We start from the raw sequence: 15,908 nt of genomic DNA on the forward strand, positions 1-15,908 counted from the left end.
GCACCGCTCAGCCATCATCGCCCTGGGGCCCGGCCAGTCACAGAGTCAGAAGGACCTGCCGAGCAACCAACCATCCTTGGAGCTCGTACTGCCAAACTGTGGTCTCTGATGGCGTGCCTTCTGGTGACCTGGTAAACTGAGGCTGACCCTTCATTGACCACCAGGTCTTCCTAAGCACAGGCCGAGTGTCCTGCCAGGTCTCTGGCCAACAGAGACAACCCACAAAAAGCATGCATTCGAGGTAAGGAGTCAAAATACAAGGCTTGAAGTTGGATTGAACAATATGCAACTGTGAGACATGTTTATAAAAGAGAAGAATTCTGTATATTGTTCATGCGGCGTTTGAATATTGAATATCTCCTAGGTACGAAGTCTCCTGCATCGAGGGTTGAAAAGGAGGGGGGTGGTGGTGTAGCAGTCAGGATCAGCTAGACTGTCCTCAAATGAGAGCAGTCCCGAAATGCCAGAGCTTTAACAGGACACAGGTTTATTTCTTGCTCAGGTAACACATCCAACAAGGGTGGCCAGGAGTTGTCTGTCCCACATAGGCGTTCAGGGGCCCCTGATGGAAGCTTTCTGGGGACATGTGACCAGTGAGAGTTTCAGGAAGGAAGAGAAGGATGGGTAAGCACACTGGCTTTTATCCCTTGGCTCAGAAGTGACAGCTGCCACTCCTGCTTATAATTTGTTGACCCAAACTAGTCATATGACCCTAAGGTCTTGCAAGGGAATTTGGAAAATAGAGGACACATGGAATATTTGATGGACACTAGCAACTTCTGTTGTAAGTGGGGAGTGTTATAGAATGTAGATACAGCCCCTACCCCCAATCCCTGAGCAGAACTGTGATAGGAAACAGACTGTACCCCGCAGCACCAGGAAGGTGTAGGTGAAATGCTGACAAAATTTAAAGACTGGATAGCTTTTCAGGCTGAAACCAGGACAGGATTTTGGAGGACATGGCATTAGCATGGTGCCCCGGGGACTGATAGGTTTACTAGACTTCATGAACAATGGGTGTTTCTTGGAAAAGCGAAGCAGAGTCGGAGGAGTTTGCTGGAGGGCAGGATCTGTGATGAGGAAAAAGAATATTAATGACAATGTTAATAAGAAACACTTACTAGAGCCCCGAGTATAAGTCAGGCGCAATCCTAAGTGCTTCTCATACAACCACCCTTGCAATCATCACGACAATCCTGGGCGGCAAGTGAGGCTCAGAGAAGGGAATTAATTGGCCAAAGCCGCAGCGTGTATGGCAGAGGGGCTCAGCTGGGCTGTGTGGCTCCAGAGTGGGGACCGTGGACCCCTGGGTGGAGAAACAAGCCAGGGCCAGATTCCAGAGGGCAATGAACACAGGAGAATAGAGGCAGAAGTGGCAGTTGAAGGATTTCAAGTGGGGAGGTGATGTAATCAGATTTTGATGAAATAAATCACAAACTTGTCCTGGGGCCCCCGTGTAGGGCTTGGGGGGAAGAAGGTGGAAGGTTTGGCAGAGAAGGGACCCGAAGCTGAGTTCTGAGAGGTGAGGGGGCTGGGGTCCATTGGAGAGGCATGAAGGCCATTCCAGTCTTGGGGACAGCTGACCGGAGATGCGGGAGAAGGACAAACTGAAGGCTCCGGGTAGGTTTCCTGGGGCGGGGATCAATGGGGAGAGATTTTAAAGTCAGGCCAAGGAGTTCCCTTTAGTAGGAAGGAAGAGAGACTGACGGCTTTGAAGACACAGCGGCAGAATGTGTCAAGAGCAGCCTCTTTGCCCTTCGCTGTCCCCAGTCTGACTCCAGTCACAGGCCCCAACACACCTGGCATTTCAAAGCCTGGGGGCATTTTCAAAGTCAACCTGAAAGGCTCCTTGTCATTCTTCCAAAAGATCTCTGCACGACAAGAAATAAAATAATTGAAGTCAGGTTGTTGTTGTTGTTTTTTTTCCCTTTTTCTTTCTTTCTTTCTTTCTTTCTTTTTTTTTTTTAATTTTTACAAGAGCCATTACAGAGGTGTGAAATATTAGACACTTACGCATCTGTGAATAAGATTGGAGGCAAAAACGTGTGAGTTCCCGTCTCAACTAATGAACCAGAATATGGTTTTAATTTTTGAACTGCAAAAATGTTCTGCCTTTTTTGATCGTCCCTGCAGAAGCCTCCGTATTTTAATAATTCAGTGAAGCCTAATTACTTTAATTAATCACCTTCTTTACAGAGATGTCAGTGGGCTTCCTTGTTTTCTTGTTACTGTAGGTACAATTGGGAGTTTTAAGAAATTTTAAAAATCATACGTGGAAGCACACAGGTTAACCCTTTTGTGAGGTCTGAGATGTGCGTCTTCTCCCCTCATAGTGCTCTGTTGTTCTCAAATGGTGGGGGAGGCTATCTCCCAGGCTCCTGTCTCTTTCGTCCTCCTCCCTGCCTGACCCGTTAACCAAACTAGCTCTGGTCTTAAAAACTGCTGTCTGGAGACAAAAGTAAAATGCTATTTAGAGTGAGTCAATATTTTTGCATCTTTCTGAGTCATGATGAATACACTGGGAATGACAATAGCTTTTATTGTACAATCAATATAATTTGCTTCCCTTGCAGGAAAACATAATTAGCTATAGTTCACGCAGTGGCAATGAAAATATGCTCACATCTGAAGTTTGTTTGTGGGTGGAGAGAGTCCTTTCGGGACCAGAGTGGGGGCTGTCCCCTCTTGGCTCCCGACCGAGGCTGACTGGGTGTCACTAAGCAGGTCACTTAACTTTGGGGGCCTTGTTAGATCTCTGCACCAAGGAGGGACAGTGCTTTTATACAGAGTTAATAATACATAAGTTGCATATTTAGAGGTTGAAATTTAGAGTCTGGCCTTGAATACAGTCCGTATTGCTTCAATGACAGAACTGTAATATTGATTGTTCCATTGAACCCATCATTCTCTCTCTGTCTCTCTCTTTCTCTCTATTTTCCTCATGAAAAGCACAGCTTATGATTTTTATCCATTTCCACAATATATGTAAAAGAGCCCCTAATTGGTGCATATATTAAGATAGAGGGAGAGAAGTCCCCATGTAACTTCCCTTCGTCTTTCCCGGGACCAGTCTGTCCCCGTTAGCGGCCAGTCCCCAGTGTGGGCTGGCTGCCTGCGACATCATTACCATGCTCTCTCCACTCCCTGGCGCTAGTCTCTGGAGCCTCTGCTTAGTTCAGGCGGGGCAGCTTTGTAAGCAGTCTGAGGTTTTATGAGAACTCAGAACAAAGTGAGGTTTGAGTGGAGATCTTGTCTGAAGTACATCTCTCAGGATTCCTGGGAAAAGGCTGCAAGGAGGCCTCCCGTTCGGGGCTCAAGGTTGAATACTTTTATTCTGAAATGCTGACTGTCTGAAATCGGATTTACTCAACCCCTACTCTGGCTTTGAACTGAATTCAGCATGCACATGCTACCTGTCACCTGAAGAGTGCAATTAGGGTCTGCACTTGGAGTTGTGTTTTCTATCAATGCTAAGGGGTGGACGTGAATGGAGCCTGGCATCTGTTTGGCTGAAAGAAAAAGAAAGAGTGGTTAAAAACAACAACAACACAACAACTCCTTTTTTATCTCCTCCCATGTTCTATCCATGCCCCACCCTCTGTCCCCCCAAATCTTCAACAATCTCAGAAGTCACAGAAATCTCTAAGAAAGAAATTGATCATCAGATCAATTCTTGCCATGGATCCAATAAAGTCTTGTGGTCGAAAACCTCTCGGTCCTTCTGAGTCTCCTAAAATCTTCTACTGCAGTCAGAGATGTTAATTGGTTGAAACTGCCTGTGGTCTTAGGAAGTGCCTGGATTACAAGGAGAAATCCTTTTATGTTGCTGGATTCCAGCCACAGAATCTCTGAAGTAGGAATCTGGCAGAGGGTGACTGAGCCCCCTTCAGGGTGTAAATAAACTGGCCAGGTCTATAACCCAATAAGAAGTCAATTTATTGCATGTGTGTTTCAAGTCACCCCTCCCAAACCCTGCACATTTATTAATGAAAAGGTGTGGGTTACAGCCGGAACCCAGACAATGGAACATACAAGGGAGGTGGATGATTGTCAAGTGTACACAGTCAGTGGAGGAAAAGAGGGGACCTTGCAGGGATCAAAGCTTCTCTTCCAGCCTAAGTTTGCAAGGAACTTTCTAGAATCAAGCAGCTGAGCATGACTGGCACACAAAACTGCTTAGTTTCCTAGCCCGGAGGCTGAGGCTCAAATGGCTTAAGTGGGTGAACGTTTTATAGCCCCGGTCTGGAAACCTGGGGGTGACATTCTTTGCCGCACTGAGCTCACACATGGTTGTTATCAGAACCCCCCAACAGGGGGTTCTGTTGGGCCGGGTCTTGCCATGACCTACTGAGATGCCAGGGCAGTGTGCTGGGAGGCTGCTCCGATGCCTTGGGCTGGGAACAGGCTGAGCCCCTGGTTTACGCACACAGAGCCGTTTCACTTACATTGCAAAAGGTTGTTTGGGGTTCACCTAATTGTGATCAGGGCTGGAGGAGGAATCAATGCCTCCCCCACCCTGCAGCTCGAACATAATTATGTTCCCGGAACGGTGTGTGGCAGCAGGGTGAGGGTGTGAAATATGCCCAGCCTCTTTTGCATACTGCTCCAGACTGCCGGTGACAGTGAGCTATTAGTGAAACCCAGGACAGTGTGAACAAAGCTGCCTGTTAATTGCTCATTCTTCAGCACTAGTCCATCGGACAACACTATCCACCTACAACTTAAAAAAAAAATAGACCAAAAAAACTCCCATAAATTTACAGTACCCCTCTTTACTTGAACATAGCCAACACAATAATAGTCCAGCCAGAGTCTTTTTTTTTTTTTTTTTTTTTTTTTGGGTGGCTCCCCCCTCCAACCCTCCATCCCCTTCATTCCCATTGGCTCCTGTGAAGTCCCAGAGAACCAATGGGATTCCTCTTCTCCATTCATGTCCTAGCAACAAGCCCTGTTCCAATCTTTCTCTGCCAAACTAACACCTGAAAAATTACATCATGAATAATGGCAAAAGCAGCAAGGGCCAGAGAAGGGCCTTTCTTTTTCTTTCTTTCTTTCTTTTCTTTTTTCTTTCTTCTTTTTTTTTTTTTTTTTCATCTGTCTGTTACAGAGTTCATTTAAGGTGTTTTAGTCTAGCTTCTTAAAGTGACAATGTCCTAGATTTGTGCCCATGTTTGTTCCCCCTCCCCGCCCCCCCCCCCAGCTCACAGGCTCCTATGTAAAATATAAAATGAACAGTAATTAAATATAGTGAGAGGACTTCGGGTGAAGTGAGGGGAAAACATTTCATTCGTTGTCATGCCTTGTAACAGTCCTCTTGCAGGGAAGCCCTTGGAGTGGAGAAATAGATTGTTCATATAGTATATTCTTTGGGAAATGACTAAAATATCCCAGACCGCAGAAGCTGCCCACCCACTCTCCCGTACCAAAATACAGCCCTTCCTGGTGACTTCTCTTGCTACAGTTAACTAGACCCAAGGCTCTTTCTATTGCGACTTTGGAATAAAGGGCTCATTCTGTTAAGGGAGTCTTGGAGCCAGGGAAGGAACTGCCTTATGAATCTGCAAAAGGTGTGGGGTTGTCGCGGTAAGGGGCTCGGGGTGGGAGTGCTGTGAGCACGTGTGTGTCTGTGCACGTGCGGGGCTATAAATGCAGACAGGCGGCTGGGAAAACGCAAGAACAACGAGATCCAGATGACCAGGGAGGAAGGAGGTTGGGAGAGAAATCAGGAGGGGGGAGGAGGTGAGGCCATAGGGAATGGGGCGTGGAGGGGGGGCAACGGAGGAGGGGGGCTGGGAAGGGGAAGGCCTCTGAGCTCGCAGGCTTGTTCTCTTCAAATGTGCAAGGGTTTCTAATGAAAATGTCCACCCTTCTAGGCATTTTTCAAGACCCAGACGTTGATTTGCCGCTTGCTTCCGGCTTCCCCCACCCCACCCAGTCTAGCGCAGACGGGGAGCAGAGAGACGCAGACACAAAGAGCTGCCGCCTTGCGCGTGGCCCCAGAGAGAAAGGGCGGTGGTTAGCACCTGCTCGCACCCACGTGCACCAAGCACAGCCAGCCCAGTACTGCACCCCCACCCCGCCACTCCCCCAGTCCTAGGCACTGAGGCCCACGCACTCTGGCATCCTGGGCTCCTGGAACGCATCTGCGGAGAGCCTGTGGCACAGGTGGGAAGGGACCCAGGGCTCTGGAGGCCGTCTTGGGTGCCTTGCTGGAGAAGCAGAAAATGGATATATTTGGTGTCTGGCTCCGGCGCGGAGTTTGCAGCTCCTCTCAGGCATCGCCTTGGCAGCAGAGTGGTTAGAGGTGCTGGCACACAGTCTGCCTCGGTTGGTACTTGTGAAACCGCATGACTATATAAGGCCAGGGAAGGAAAGAGCGCGCTGTGCCAACCTGAGGGATGGGCTGGCAAGGGAGGGGGGAGAACGGCAGGGGGCTGAGCTACACACGCTCCCCTCATCCAGCCCTCCACAAGTTTCAGGGATAATCACTCCTGCAGAAGTCCTGCGGCCAACTGTGGAATAATCGAGAAATAATAAAGGGGGGGGGTGTCAGGGGCAGCTGTAGGAATATATGCTCTTTCCCTGGAGTCCTGCTTGGCAGCTACCTCCTCCTCCTGCCTGAGAGTCAGCTGGCTTCAGGGTGGGCCAGGAGGGAGACCTAGAGGTCCAAAGTCTGAAATGATTGGAGTATACCACATTCCATGGTGAAGACTATTTGGGTCCCCTAGCCCGAGGGGCAGTTTTGGAGAAATTGATGACTTGGCAGACTGGGCCAGCAGAAAGGCAATAGGGGAAGGAGCACTGGAATGGGAGTCAGGTGTCTTGAGTTAGTTCTGGCTTTGGCAGGGTGATCTAGAGCAGAGCTTCCCCTCTCCTCCCCACTGCTGCTGTTGGAACATCAGATTGGATGATTCACTGGTGAAGTACTTAGAACGGCATCTAGAATGTACAGTAAGTGCTCCGTCATAGACATTCTTATCGCCACCCTCCACTGGCCTTATGCACGGGTCTGGAACCTTGAGTTAGAAGGGATGCAATCCCCAACTGCTCCCTCCTTCTGGTGCTCTCTACCTCTCCTTGGCTTCTAAGGTATAATATTTTTCTGTTTTTTTCCCACCTGTCAAGCCCTGCATGTCATTGTTCTTTGTGGCACCTGTGTTCTCTGGCTGGGCCTCGATTGTTGGTTTGCTTCTGGGCTCTGTCCTGGGCCCCTGCTCTTGGGCCCTCACACCGCCACTCACGTGATCCCGTCTTCCCTAAGGTCAGGAGGGTTTGTCCTGCCCTGATGGCTGGTGCACCCCGGCTCCAGCCCAGAGCTTCCAAATGTCAGGATTTTCACAGATTAGGGTCCTTCCGGTGTTTGAAACTAGGTGTGCCTCTCATCTCCTCTTCTGACCCCCGATCTGCTTCTTCACCCTATGTCTTGTTGCCTCAGTGAAGAATGTTTCTACTCGTATAGGTAACCAAGGCAGAAGCCTGGTTGTCATCCTGAACCCCTCCTTCTCCTCCACCCGCATCTCCAATCCTTCATCAAGAATGGTCAATTTACCTCCTGTTACCACATCTCTGCCTCCCTACTGCCATCACCCAGGTATAAGTTAGCCAGTCCTGTTTTGGGGACTGTTGTAACAATGCCGGGACCTCGAGGCACTGGTCTGACCTCATCATCACCTCCAGGCACTGGTCTGACTTCTTTGCGTTGCTTCCAGGACATAGCTTTGACCTGGGTCCCTGCCTTTCATGCTTCCGCTCATGCTTCCCTCTGTCCGTTATTCTCAGGACTTCTGCCATGATCTTCCCTTACTTAGTTCCTTCAAAATGCTTTCCTCTCCCACCCTGGGACTTTGTAATGCAAAACGCACCCCTCAACTAGATAAGTCCCACCTACTTGTCTTTAAGCTCTCAACTGGATGGTGGCCCTTTTAGACTCGGCCATCTTCCTTTTTCTGTGGTCTCACAGAGCTGTAAGGCTTCCATCAGACTGAAATGGCACATTCCACTTATTCGATTAGTGTCTGCCGGACCCGAGGGCTGTAATGCTCTAAGAATAGAGACTTCATTTTTTCTCCACTATTATAGCCCTAATTTAGTCTAGCATATAGCAGGTGCTTAAAGAATATTTGTTGGGTGAATAAATAAAAGAAACTCTCAAACTATGTGCCACTTATAAGCTTGATAGATATGATTTCTTGCTCTAAAAGAATGTAGACGCCAGTGAGATTGAGAAGAAGGCCCTGGACTTTCAGTTCAATTTATGTAATCAATTTTGATGATTTAAGATCAACATTATTGAGGCATAAAGGCAAACCTTGTTTTATTTCCTTTTGCTTTATTTCCCTTTACAGATACTGCATTTTTTTGTTTTTGTTTGTTTTTGTTTTTACAAATAGAAGGTTTGTAGCCACCCTGCATCAAACAAAAGGATTAGCACCATTTTCCCAACAGCATTTGCTCACTTTGTGTCTCTGGGTCACATTTGGGTAATTCTTGCAGTATTTCAAACTTTTTCATTATTGTTATATTTGTTATGGTTGACCTGTGATCCATGATTGGGATTCACTAAAAGCTCGGATGATGGTTAGTGTTTTTTAGTGATAAAGTATTTTTAAACTAAGGTATGTACATTGGTTTAGACATAATGCTATTGCACACTTCACAGACTACAGTAGAGGGTAAACATAACTTTTATATGCACTGGGAAACCAAAATACCCATTTGACTCACTTTATTGCTGTATCCACTTTATTACAGTGGTCTGAAACCCAACGACAGTATCTCTGAGGCATGCCTGTAATTTACATGTAAATTACATACATTAAAACAAACCCATTTTAAGTGTACACTTTGATGAGTTTTGACAAATGTATGCACTCATGTAAGTGACACCACATCAAGATATGGAACATTTCTACTGCTTATGATGCTTCTTTGCAGGCAATCTTGAACCCTCCTTGGACCCAGGCAACCATAAATCTGTTTTATGTCACTAACGATTAGTATGGTACTGCCTGCTCTAGAATCTCGTATAAAGAGATCATACAGAATGTATTGTTTTTGTCTGGCTGTGTTTCCCGAGTACATTTTTGAGATTCACTCATGGTAGCTCTAATGCTAGTTTGATCTTTTTATTGCTAAGGAGTATTGAGTTTTGAGGAATTATTATAATTTCTTTATTCATTCACCTGTTGGTGGACATTTGGGTTATCTCGAATTGGGGCTATTATGGTTAATCCAGTCTCAAACATTTCTTTAAAAGTCCTTGTGTGGGCATATCTTTCACTTCTCTTGGGTAAACGCCTAACAGTAGAATTACTAAGCCATAAGGTAAATATATGCTGAACTTTATTAGAAACTGTTGGTTTTCTAAAGAGTGGTCCCATTTTGTCCTACCGTTAGCAATGCATGAGAGTTCCAGTTATTCTCCATACTTCTAACACCTGTGACTATGTGTAGTAGTATCTCATTGTGGAATTCTAATTCCCATGATGACTAATGATGTTAAGCTTCTTTTCATGTTTGGCTATTCACATAAATTTATTTGTGAAGTGACTGTTCAAATCTCTCATGTTCATTTTTACTTATTTTTATTTTTTAAAAATTTATTCAAGTAATCTCTACACGCAATGTGGGGTTTGAATTCACCACCTTGAGATCAAGAGTTGCCTGCTCTTCAAATGAGGCAGCCAGAAGCCCCCTTTGTGTCTATTTTTGAATTGGTGTTTGTGCTCAAGTTGTGAAAGTTCCTATATATATATATATAAATATAATATGAATATGTAAATCTGTAACCATTATATACATATATAAATAAAAATATATAGAGTCTAAATTTAAATATCTGTGTGTGTGTGTATACATTGTGTCTGATTCAGAAAACACATATATTTCTACCCCCTAGTTTGTGGCTCTTCTTTTATTTTCTTAACAGAACAGAAATATTAAATTTTCATGGAATTTTCCTCATCATTTTTTTCTTTTAATGTTTATTTGCCCTAAGAAATCATTGCTCTCCTAAGATCTCAAGACTTTTTTCCTGTTTCCTTCTAAGAGTTCTGCAGTTGTAAATTTTAGGTTTAATTCAATGATTTATTTTGAGTTACTTTTTGTGTATGAAGTAGAGTCAAGATTTATGGTTTTCCCCCAACATTCCAGAAAATTTTAGGAAAAGACTGTTTTCTCCCCCATTCAATTACTTTGGTAATTCAGCAGTGTGAATTACCTGACCAAAATGTCAAAACTGACCAAAAATCAACTGACCATATTATATGTGGGTCTATTTCTGGAGTTGTGCTCTCCACTGACTTGTATGGCTGTTCTCATTCCAGTGACACACCATGTTGTTTAGTGTAGCTTTATAGTAAAGCTGAAATCAGATAAAATGAATCCTCCAACTGTGTCCTTTATCTAAAATTGTTATATGTATTATAGATCCTTTGAATTTCCATATAAATTTTAGCATCAACTTGTCCACTTCTACAAAGTATATAGATAATTATATGATTTTCTTTTTTTGTTGTTACAGTGAATGTCAGTGGTTGAGTTTCAGATGTTAAATTAACACTGCATTCTTCGTATGAACCCCATTTGAGTCATGAAGCATTATCATTTTTATATGTGAATTTAATTTGGTAATATTTTATTAAGATTTTTGCATTAGGGTATTTGCTTGACATTTCCTTTTCTTGTAATTTCATTATTTGGCTTTGATATCATAATATTGCTGTCCTATAAAAGGAGTTAGCAAATATCCCCTCTTTTTCTGTATCCTGAAAATTTTTGTGAGAGAGTTATTATTCTTCCTTAGGTTCAATAGAACTTACCCATGAAACCATCTGAGGTTTATTTGGGGAAAAGTTTTAATTTATTAGTTCAATGTATTGAAATGTATTTTATAGTTATTCATACATTTACTATTTCAGTGCTTTTTATTTCTTTGTGTAGATCTGAGTTTCTATCTGGTGTCATTTTCCTTCAGCTCAAACTTCATTAACTTTTTTCTTGGAGTGTAGGTCTACTGGTGACAAGCTCTTTTAGCTCTGTTTTTAAAAAAATATCTTTATTTTGCTTCTGTTTTTGAGGAATATTCTCAATAAATAGAGAATTCTGGGTTGACTGTTTTCTTTTCAGGGCTTTAAAGGTGTGGTTCTTGCTTACACTACTTCTGAGGGAAGAATGGGGGCATCATTACTTTGTTTCTTTGTATAGAAAGTATCTTTTTTCCTCTGTATGCTTTTACAATGACCTTTTTACCTTTGATTTACAGCAGTTCATTATGATGTGTCTACTTTTGCTTTGTTTTTTTTTTTTTTTTTTTTTTCTTGCTCTTTGTTGAATGTTTGGAGCTGTGAATTTATAATTTTCATCTTATTTGTTAATTTTTCAACTCTTGTCTAATATTTTTTGAGGTGTCCTCACTGGGACTCTAATTAAATATATGTTAGACTGCGTTATATTGTCTTAAAGGCTATTTATATGGTTATGAGCATTTTTTCCTCAATCCTTTTTTTCCTTCGCTTAAATTGGGATCATTTCTATTTCTTATCCAAAAGTTCACCATTCTCTTTTTCCCCAGTGTTTAATATGTTATCAAGGAAGTCCATTTAGTGAATTTTTTATTTCAGATACAAATTTTCAGCTCTGGGAATTTCATTTTGCTTCTCTTCCCTATCTTTAATTTATCTCATTATTTTTATGTTTTCCTTTAAATCCTCAAACATCTGTATATTAGCTGTTTAAAAAGCTCTGTCCACTACCTCCATTCTTTCATATATTCTGTCATTTTTTTTACTGTTTTGTGTTTTGTTTGTTTTGTTTTACAGGTTAGGGGTTACAATCCAGTGTGACAGTGTTGGGTGTCTAGATGGTATTGGGGATTATGATTGTAACATTGTTTAGTGTCTAGATTTTGTTGTCTTCCTTTAAAGAGTGGTGAATTTTGTTTTGGCAGCCACTAAGTTAACTTGTGTGTCAGTCTGATCCTCTTGAGTCTTTAAATAATTTTCAAAGGTCGGTCTAGAATAGCTTTTACCCTTGAGGTAGTTTCACCATAGTTCTACGGGTACAACCCTTCTGGAGTCTCTGAAATGCCCCAAGGTTTAACAAACTCTCGCCATGCTGGCTGGTTGGAGTTTGGCTCTCTCCCAGCTCCATGTGAGCTCTAGAAATGTTTAGTTTACAGATTCTCAGTATTTGTTATTTGCCTGACCTCATAGAATTTCTTCCTGAGCATGTGAAGCTTAGTACTTAATGAAAGACTTGAGGGGATCACTATGCAAATTTCTGGATCTCCTTTCCAGGGTAGATTCCTTCTCTACAAAGCCAGCTGCCTCTACCTACTCAAATTTGGATCTCTGCCTCCCCAGTTCAGCAAGACTAGTATGCATTGCTTGGGCTGCTTCTTCCTGTACTGTAGCTTTGGAAATACTTCCGGATGAAATGCCTTATCGTAAGACTTGCCTACTTGACATCTCTTGCTTCAGGGCTCACTCAAGCCTGTTTCCTAGCATCTAAAAATGATAGTTTCATTGCTCGTGTCTTCTTTTCTAACTATTTACTACAGGAAGGCAGACCTGGTATCAGTTACTCCATCTGGGCATGAATATATCTTTAACTAGCTTACCTAACAAAATTCTCATTTTACCTATATTTCTCCGAAAAAAATCACCAAAGAGAGTATAAAACATTACAAAAAAAAAATGAAGATATACAACCTCTGTATAATCCCATTAATTCACCTAACAAGCCTTTCCAAACAGGAAATGAAACTGGTGGATTTTCTTAGTCATACAAACCTACGCTAATCTAAAGATATCCCCTCTTTCTCTTCGTAAGTCATCTGTTCAACAATGTTTTCTAGGATTCTGTCAGAGTATATTATGTTCACTATTAAGGTACTTCCAGAGTTTAAGTATGAAAGCATGTTTCTATTTCTTTTGCCTTTTGTGTTTATTGTGTCTTTTGACATGATAATATTTAGAAGTAGTCTGTATTTACTTATAGAGTGTTTACTCCTTCCCCAGCAGCATGCTAAGTATTTTACATACATCATCTTTTTGAGTCATCATAATACTTTCTGTCAGTTTCTTCTATCATCTTTAGTTACTAGATAAAGAAACTGAGAATAAGGGATATAAAATAGCCCAAGGGTGGAGGGCGGAGAGAAACCCAAAGGTTGGAGCCGAAATCCAAATCAAGGTGGTTTCCTTAGGAAATGCCAGTTAATCTACTAGATGATCTTCACCATCACCTTTCTCTTCATGACTTTTCAGAATTTGCATTATGCTAAGACTCCCTAATTCTTCTTTGTTTCTTAGTATCATTTTCGATAACCAAGGAATGGCAAATTTGAGCAATAACATGGGGACCTTCAGTGTGTATCGAATATGCTTTATTGATGAATTCACTTAATCTCTTTCTACTCTTAGGGCATTGTGGGCAAATGGAACAATCATAGAACAAGAGGGGCACAAAACCTCAGGACTCATGAGCTCTGATGCAGTGTGGGGATGCCCTGTAGAAACTTCACATGGATGTTGCGAGGGCAAAAAAGGAGGAAATGCATCTTCGATACATAAGGTATTAATAATGAGAATATACATTTAAAGTTCATGGATTTACTTGCCACAACCAGAACTATGGTACCTGTATGGATTTAATTAGTGTTTTCCCATGAAGAATGTAAAGTACTTCAGTATATCACAAAATATTATTGTCAGTGGAAATCGATCCCCAAACAGAACAGACAGGAAAACCATGAGAGCCTGACAAGTGCAGTGCGTTGGAGGGAGAGGATGTCCAAAGGAGGGCAAGAGCAGCCTCACTTGTCTTCTCAAAGAAAGGTAAGAATTTGCCTGGTGGATGGGTACCATAGGAGCTGGAGGAGAGAGGGCATTCTAGATGAATGGAACACTATGTATAATAATACAAAGGCATAAGACAGGCCACGTTCTCTTCCATCAATAATATACATATACCTATAAAATTGCAGAGACCATTCACATAAGTCGAGATCTTGGTTTTCCCTCTCAAAGAGTTTATAACATAACTGATTAGATCAGGTGCAAGTATGGAAAAAAAATATTGATAATGTATGATGGAAGCCTGATAAGATAATTATCTGTTGAATGAACAAAAGATGACTATCAGGATGGGCTAAATGGCAATGACTGATGTCAACCGTGGGACCGTCACGGGGACAGGGCAGCGATGTTCGGTTTTGGGTGAACGCCATCATCTGACCTATTTTACTGCTGTTATTCTGCTGCTGGGTGGAAATGAAATACACAATGGGAGGCAGGGATCTTACTGGAAGTTGTTACACTGATGTGCAGAGAGGATGGTGGCTTGGGATAAGGTGACCAGAAGTGGTGAAAAGAAGATTCTGGAGATTATATATATATATATATATATATATATATATATATATAAAGATTTTATTTATTTGACAGAAAGAGAGAGAGAGAGATCACAAGTAGGCAGAGAAGCAGGCAGAGAGACAGGGGGAAACAGGCTCCCAGCCAAGCAGAGAGCCCAACATGGGGCTCGATCCCAGGACCCTGGGACCATGACCTGAACTGAAGGCAGAGGCTTAATCCACTGAGCCACCCAGGTGCCTGTATTCTGGATATTTTTTGAATATCCAATGACTTGGTTCTGAAGTCTGAGAGATGGAGAGGGTGTCAAGGCTGTCTCTAAGATTTCTGGCCTGAGGAACAAAAGAATAAGCTGGCATTTACTGATATGGAGCTATGTCAGGGAAAGCAGGGTGTGTGTGTGTGTGTGTGTGTGTGTGTGTGTGTGTGTGTATGTATTGGGGGTTGAGAGCTGGATCTTAAAATGAACATATTACATTTGAGACTTGTGAGAAGAAATATCAAGTAAACAGTTGTATACATGCATCTGAAGTTTAGAGAAGCACTCTGGCCTGGAGATGTAATTTTCAGAGTTGTCAGTATACAGATATTCTTTAAATCCATGAGACTGGGTGGGATCACCATGGGAGTGAGAAGAGAAAAAGCAAGAGGGATAGATGTTCTAAGATTTGGAGATTGGGAAGCTGGTAAAGAACTGGCAGAGGAGATTGAATAAGAGTAAAAGTGAGCTAGGAAGAGATCCAAGGGATCCAAGGGAGAGGGACATTGTGGAGGCCAGGTGAAAAAAATGTTTCGGGCACCTGGGTGGCTCAGTTGGTTGAGCCTTCGGCTCAGGTCATGATCCCGGACTTCCGGGGTTGAGTCCCACATCAGGCTCCCAGCTCCTTGGGGAGTCTGCTTCTCCCTCTGACCTTCTCCTCTCTCATGCTCTCTCTCACTCATTCTCCCTCAAATAAATAAATAAAATCTTAAAAAAAAAAAACAAAGAAAAAAATGTTCCAAGAGTGAGTAGTTATCTATGTCAAATGTCAATCAGTTGAGTAATATGATGTCTGGAAGCAGCTCTTGGATTTGTCAACACAGAGGTCTCTGGTGACAAGAACAATGGGATGATAAAAGCTTGGAGGATAGGGACCAGAGAGCCCAACAGAAGTTGGTTCTGGAGAAAATAGAAGAGTAGGGACAGCGAGTGTAGATACTTACTTTGAGGGCTCCCATTATAAAAGGAAGCAGAAGAATGGGGTGATGTTGGGTCAAGAGAGTTTTTTAATGGGGGGGAGATGTTACAGTTTGTAAGTTTGTAGGTGGATGGAATGGCCCATTGAGAATGGACTTTTTAAGGAGAGAAAGGGCAGGGTTGGTTGAATGGGGATAAGAAGGGGAGGGCTCAGCCTTGAAGGCGGGCAGGGGCAGGGGCAGCTCATTCTGATGATAGGAATAAAGGCATGATGTGATTATAGTCACAGCAAGATTAGTAGGTTTGTAGAAGTTCTCTTGACTGCGCCTACCACAGTGAAATAAGTGAGGTCCCCGAGG

At 42.9% G+C, this 15,908-nt stretch overlaps 1 long non-coding RNA gene across 2 annotated transcripts; it reads right to left on the minus strand.

Moving 5' to 3' along the window:
• Nucleotides 1-314: 314 nt before the first annotated feature.
• Nucleotides 315-6,285, minus strand: LOC309840846. 2 transcript variants are annotated; one of them, XR_014298824.1, is made up of 4 exons: nt 6,116-6,285; nt 3,414-3,509; nt 1,800-1,871; nt 315-1,070 (listed from the first exon to the last, which is right to left on the minus strand). It is a non-coding gene; the product is annotated as an uncharacterized lncRNA (long non-coding RNA). The 2 variants fall into 2 exon arrangements; XR_014298823.1 differs by lacking the exon at nt 3,414-3,509.
• Between the last annotated feature and the right edge of the window lie 9,623 nt (nt 6,286-15,908).

This window comes from Mustela nivalis, assembly GCF_964662115.1.
Source record: "Mustela nivalis genome assembly, chromosome: 9".
NCBI classification, from domain to species: domain Eukaryota; kingdom Metazoa; phylum Chordata; class Mammalia; order Carnivora; family Mustelidae; genus Mustela; species Mustela nivalis.